Source organism: Mustela nigripes, unplaced genomic scaffold (genome assembly GCF_022355385.1).
Source record: "Mustela nigripes isolate SB6536 unplaced genomic scaffold, MUSNIG.SB6536 HiC_scaffold_435, whole genome shotgun sequence".
NCBI lineage: Eukaryota > Metazoa > Chordata > Mammalia > Carnivora > Mustelidae > Mustela > Mustela nigripes.
Window position 1 is genome coordinate 7,773 of NW_026739842.1, and position 6,069 is coordinate 13,841.

Sequence of the window (6,069 nt, forward strand, 5' to 3'; positions counted from 1 at the left end):
ACTGTTGGTGGGAATGCAACTCTGGAAAACAGTATGGAGGCTCCTCAAAAAGTTAAAAATGTAACAACCCAATGACTTAGCAATTGCCCTATTAGATGTTTATCCAAAGTACACAAAGTGATTTGAAGGAGCAAAAGCACCCCAATGTTTATAGTCAAACTATTGAAAGAGCCCAGATGTCCATCAACAGATGAATGGATAAAGAAGATGTGGTATACACACACACACACACACACACATTACTCAGCCATCAAAAAGAACAAAATCTTGCCATTTGCAAGGACATGGATGGAACTAGAGGAAGACAAATACCATATAGTTTCAGTCACATGTGGAACTTAAGAAACAACAGATGAATATAGGAGAAGGGAAGGAAAAATAGAAACAGACAGGGAGGCAAATCACAAGAGACTTAACTACAGGAAACAAACTGAGGGTTACTGGAGAGGGGAAAGTTGGGGTAACTGGGTGAGGGGTATTAAGGGCACTTGTTGGAATGAGCTCTGAGTGCTGTATGCAACCAATGAATCACAAAATTCTAACCATGAAACTAAAAGTATACTATATGTTAACGAGATTGAATTTTAATTAAAAAATTTAAAAAGTCGGGTGCCTGGGTGGCTCAGTGGGTTAAGCCACTGCCTTCGGCTCAGGTCATGATCTCAGGGTCCTGGGATGGAGTCCCGCATCGGGCTCTCTGCTCAGCAGGGAGCCTGCTTCCTTCTCTCTCTCTCTCTCTGCCTGCCTCTCAGTGTACTTGTAGTTTCTCTCTGTCAAATAAATAAATAAAATCTTTAAAAAAAAATTAAAAAGTCAATTGCTTTCGTATATACCAGCAATGTACAAGTGGAATTTGAAGTTAAAAACACAAGACCATTTACATTAGCAGACAAAAAAAATTAATACTTAGGTGCAAATCTAACGAAATATGCACAAGATCTATGTGAGAAAAAGTATAAAATTCTGATGAAAGATAACAAGCAAGGTAAGATGTGAAGTGGAAAGAAAGTCCATAATCTTGGGTAAGAACACTCAATACTGTTAAGAGGTCAGTTCTTCCCAAACTGATCGACAGACTCCATGCAATCCCAATCAAAATGCCAGGAAGTTATTCTGTGATACCAACATGTTGACTCTAAAATTTGGATGGAAAACTGGAAAACCAAGAGTCCCAGAGTAGTCAACAAAATATTAAAGAGGGGGAAAAAAAGGAAATTGAGGATTGTCACCACCAAATCTCAAGACTTACGATTAAAGCTATAGTGATTAAGACAGAAGGTGCCTGGCAAAAGAGACAGGTGCTTGGAGCAGAGTGGAGAGCCCAGAAAAACATCCACACACACAGGCAAAGGCAACTCAATGGCAAGGACAGTCTTCAACAAATGGAACCGAACAATGGAACATTGATAAGAAAAAAAAACAAATGAAAAGAATAAAAACAAACTTTTCACACCTTTCACATAACCTAAAGGTAAAATGCAAAACTTCTTAAAGATGACATAAGAAAAAATGTAGGGATCCTTGGATTTGGCAATGACTTTTCAGATATAAAACCAAACGCATGATCTATGGAAGAAAAAAATTGATGAGAGGGACTTTGTTAAAATTAAACTTCTCTGTAAAAGACACTGTTAAGAGAATGAAAAGACCAGTCACAGAGTAGAGAAAATATCTGCAAAACACATCCATGGTAAAGGACTTAAAATAAGAAATATAATATAAAGATGTCTTAGTAGCAATAAGAAATCAAACCTAATTTAAAAATGTGAAAAGAGCGGTGGCTGGGAAACCCAGTCAGTTAAGCATCTGCCTTTAGCTCAGGTCGTGGGACTGAACCCCACACTGGGCCCCTGGCTCAGCGAGGAGCCTGCTTTTTTACCTCTCCCACTGCCTGCTGCTACCTCTCCGTGTACTTGTGCTGTTAATAAATAAATAGAATCTTTAAAAAAGAAAAAAAAGGATCTGAAAAGATGCTCAACTTTGTATGTCATTAGGAAATTGCAAATTTAAACAAGGTACTATTACATATCACGTAGAATATAAAAAATCCAATGCACTAGTAATACCAAATGCTAGCAAGGATGTGGGACAACCGAACTCTCATTCACTGTTTGGTCAGAATGCAAAATGGGAGGCACTGTGTGAGATAGCTTGGCAGTTTCTCACAGAACTAAACACTTTCTCATTAAGATCAGTAATTGTGCTCCTTGGTATTTACCCAAAAGAGCTTAAAACTAGTGTCCACACAAAAACCTGCACAAGGATGTTTACAGCAGCTTTATTCTCTGAAGTGCCAAATCTTGGAAGCAATCCAAATCTCCTTCAGTAAGTGAACAGGTACACCGTGCCACACCCACACAATGGATTATTCGACAATTAAAAGATGAATTATTAAGCCACAAGACTTCGAAGAACCTTAAATGCGTATTGCTAAGTGAAAGACCAGTCTCAAAGGCTAAATACTATATGATTCCAACTCTATGGCATTCTGGAAAAGGTAAAAATTAACCAACATTTTTATTTTTATTTATTTTTTAGGTCATCTCTATACCCAATGTGGTGGCTAGAACTCATAACCCCGAGATCAAGAGTTAGATGCTCTAGCATCTAAGCCAGCCAGGTGCCTCTGAAAAGGTAAAACTCTAGACAGTAAAAAGATCCCGGGCTGAGGGGTGAGGGAGGAGGGTGCAGAGAGAGGAGAAGAAACAAATAGATGAGGTACAGGGGTTTTCAAGGCAAGGAAACTAGGCTGTAAGATACCAACAGTAGGTAAATAACATTATACATTTGTCAAAACTCACAGAACTATAGAAAGAGGAGTGAACCCTAATGTAAACCATGGACTTTAATTAATACTGTATCAATGCTGGTTCATCAGTTGTAACACATGTACCACAACAATGTAATACATTAATAATAGGAGATAGTGAAGTTAGAAGAAAAATATCTTTTCTTTGTACTCAGGGATATTTCCTATCTGAACCCACTTAAAGTACAAATCCCCCAAAAGGCCAGAAGTTGGGAGATCATAAGAAGTGTTGGAACATAGGAAAATAAATGAGCAAACCAGACACGCTGCAGGTAATTAAGAACCATTAACCATGAGAGAAGCAGTGACATCACTCAAAATTAACCTGGGAATTAGTCATTTAAAACTTACCAATAATACAAAATTAGTAGCTTTAATGCTATGAAAATTACATGGAATTTGGAAAGATTGAAGTTCTCTAAGATGCCAAGAAGTAAAACACTCCTTCCCAGATACATGGACTTATAAAATCACTATATACTATCTCCACAAGAAGCAGAATCCCCCAGAACCATCACTCTGTAAATGATGAGAAGTACTAAGAGGGCCTATGAAATTTATGAGCTCTGCCCTGAAACATGTCCCATTTCATTGAGACAAAAAACCAAAATAGTTAAGCACTAATCTGCACACTACATAGGGGTTGAAAGACATAGAAAGTTTGTGTGAGCTCACGTATGTTTGTGTTTCCAACCATTCTTGAAAACAATGGACAACAGAGACGAATAAATGCCCCTGTATATCCCATAAATATTCCTCAAATATTTATCATGCAACTCCAGCTCTTCTCTAAGACCTAGGGACACAGTCATGAAAAGAAAAGACAAGGTCTCTGCTTTTAAAGAGCAGATATTCTAATGCAGAAATGAGAAAATAAATATGTAAACAAACAAAGACGTTATTAATGAAGTGATCAAACAGTGATTAATGAATAGTGATCACAGCTAAAAAGAAAACAGGACACCGTAAAGGTCTGAGTGACAAATGGGATGTATTTTAACTTGGATGAACCAGGAAATATAGAACAATGAGTTGAGATCCAAATGACACAAAGGAGCTAGCCACAGGAAGTGTGGGAAGACTGTTCCCACCCAAGGTATCAGCATGTATACAAAAATTTCCTTGGAGCTCTTCCCTCCAGCCCCTGCTCTCAAATCTCTGACCCAGCTAGGTGGGGACATAATCTAGGACTTGTGTCTCCCAAAACTCATTCTAAATCTTTGTTCGGTGACTAAATTATTCAAGCTTGAGAAATTAAAAACACATGCTAACAAGATCTTCCCACCATCTACAGAGAGATCATCTTAAAAGCATCATGAAATAGTAACACTGAAATTCTAAGGAACTTCTGTTCTAACATTTTAATCAATTTTATATCAAACTCCTTTGTTGAATTTATATACCTGTTTGACATATTTATGAAGAGACAAAAAAAAAAAAACAACCCTGCATTCCGTAAATGTATTTATCCATCTAACAAATATTTGAGTACCTAATTACACTCTGTTCCAGCTGATTTCTACTCTTTATCTCTTTTTTCCCCTCAATTTAACACCAACCATAATCTATGTAGGCTTTTAGTTCACTTTTCAAACTTAATTTCTTGAGCTATATAAAGGAATTATCCAGTGCTAGAGTTCTCAACACTGGTCACACATTAGGAAAGGAACTTTTTTTTTTTTTAAAGATTTTATTTATTTATTTGACACAGAGAGAGAGATCACAAGTAGGCAGAGAGGGAGGGAATCATGCTCCATGCTGAGCTGAGTGTCCCATGCAGGGCTCAATCCCAAGACCCTGAGACGATAACCTGAGCTGAAGGCAGAAGCTTAAACCTCTGAGCCACTAAGGCACCCCCTCACCTGAGGAACTTAAAAACAAAAAGCCCAAAGGACACCTGGCTGGTTCAGTCACTGGAGCATGCAGGTCTTGATCTCAGGGTTGTGAGTTCAAGTCCCATGTTGGGTATAGAGATTACTTAAAAAAAAAAAAAAAAGAAAGAGCCCAAGCCCCAGTTTGTGATTAATTTGTTTAAATGTTTCAAGAAATTTGATGCTACATGTTGTAAGACTAGTTAAATAACAAAAAGATATATTTACATAATACTTCTTGCTCTCAAATTTTGAACAAAGAACTTACTAATAATCAATAACTTAGTAGGCCAACATTTTATTTAAATAAGTTTTATGGTACTACAAAGAGTGAATTAGAAAATCAAAAGCAAGGAGAAATGGGCATGGTGTGAACATGGGGAAGCAAGAGAGAGCAAGAAAGTATGTGACCGGGAAGCGAATGCTTAGCTCTGAGATCCTTCTCCGAGAAAAGTACAGATTAAAACCTAAAAAGAAAAAGAAGGATCCCATGCACTCAAGGAAAGAGAAGTCCCCCAACATCCCTCCTGCTTTTTCCAATATAAACAAACAGCTGGGCCAACTTACCACATCCTGGTTGGTACCGACTTTATCAACTTTTCTATATAGGCCAAACTTGTGCGGTCAATGATGGACAGGCTGTGTGCCAAGTGTACCAGTTGTACAACTGACTATGTAATGGCTGAAACTGAGAAACTGGGGTGAGACTATCAAGAGGCTCTAAGGATTGCGAAAGAGCCAAGATTCAAACGATTACCACGTACACACAAGACAAACTACGCAGATGACTGCTCAGTATGGAAGTAATTCAGAGTGTTACACTGTGGCATCAGCTGACCCAGACCCAGAAGATTGCTGGAGTTCCCATCATGGACATCTCTAACCATATAGACGACACTGAGCGAATGCCAGATGATGATGCAGCCCCTCACTCCTATTTCTTAATAGAGTTCCTAAGCTCTCCTTTACCAACTTTTCCTGTTGCCAGTTCATACAAGCAATTCTCCTTACCCAGTTCCTCTGTTCTGAGCTATGGCTAAAGACACTCACTTTTTTATGTTTTGAAACTGATTATCTTGTACCATTTTACTTTTTGTTGCATCTTTTTATAAATCAGATGACCGCTCACAAGACCAAAAAAAAAAAAAAAAAAAAAAAGGAATGGAAAGGAAAGATCAAAAGGGAGGGCAACAACAACAAAAAAAAACCACTTCTTTTTTGCCGGGAACCCTTCTTACAAGTGCCAAGCAGATAAACTTTATCTGATGTTACATCGTCACATCTCCTCTATCATCAGGGAAAGTAGTTCATATAAGAAAATTTCTCTATAAAATGAGTTCCAGGCTTACATTCCATATTTGGCTAATTAGAATTTCATTACGATGTCTG

The 6,069-nt window shown here is 37.8% G+C and overlaps 1 pseudogene; it reads left to right on the plus strand.

The window, feature by feature from the left end:
• Positions 1–5,056: 5,056 nt before the first annotated feature.
• LOC132008587 (rRNA-processing protein FCF1 homolog) lies at positions 5,057–5,720 on the plus strand (annotated as a pseudogene).
• The last annotated feature ends 349 nt before the right edge of the window (positions 5,721–6,069 follow it).